Source organism: Malus sylvestris, chromosome 1, assembly GCF_916048215.2.
Source record: "Malus sylvestris chromosome 1, drMalSylv7.2, whole genome shotgun sequence".
Taxonomy (NCBI): Eukaryota; Viridiplantae; Streptophyta; class Magnoliopsida; order Rosales; family Rosaceae; genus Malus; species Malus sylvestris.
The window spans coordinates 24,591,382-24,591,811 of NC_062260.1; positions in this window are offsets into that span (position 1 = coordinate 24,591,382).

Consider the following 430-nt stretch of genomic DNA (forward strand, 5'->3'; position numbering starts at 1 on the left):
AAACATAAAAAGCACACAATTTAAAAAAAATAAAAAACCAAATCCCCCTAAAAGCCGCCTAGGACCGCCTAGCTCTAGACTGATTTTTCGAAACAATTTGTCCTAAATCACAACAGATCTTTACCGTATAAACCGATTTTTAAAACACTGATTGAGACAATATACGACGCATTGATCGAATAATATAGACTCTTAGCTCAAAGAAGACCCAGACAATGCCAATCTCGACTAATTATCAATCAGAACAACTGGCAATAGCACTAAACACTTATTCGAAATAGTGGAAGACAAATTTTTATGAAGAATTCGCAGGATAAAGCCACTCATCTAACCCACTGTACACCCACCACGTGGTCCCCCTAATACCACGGACACGATTGTAAATTCACACATCGAGAGCAATGCAGAAACCCAACGAACGCAGCGCCGT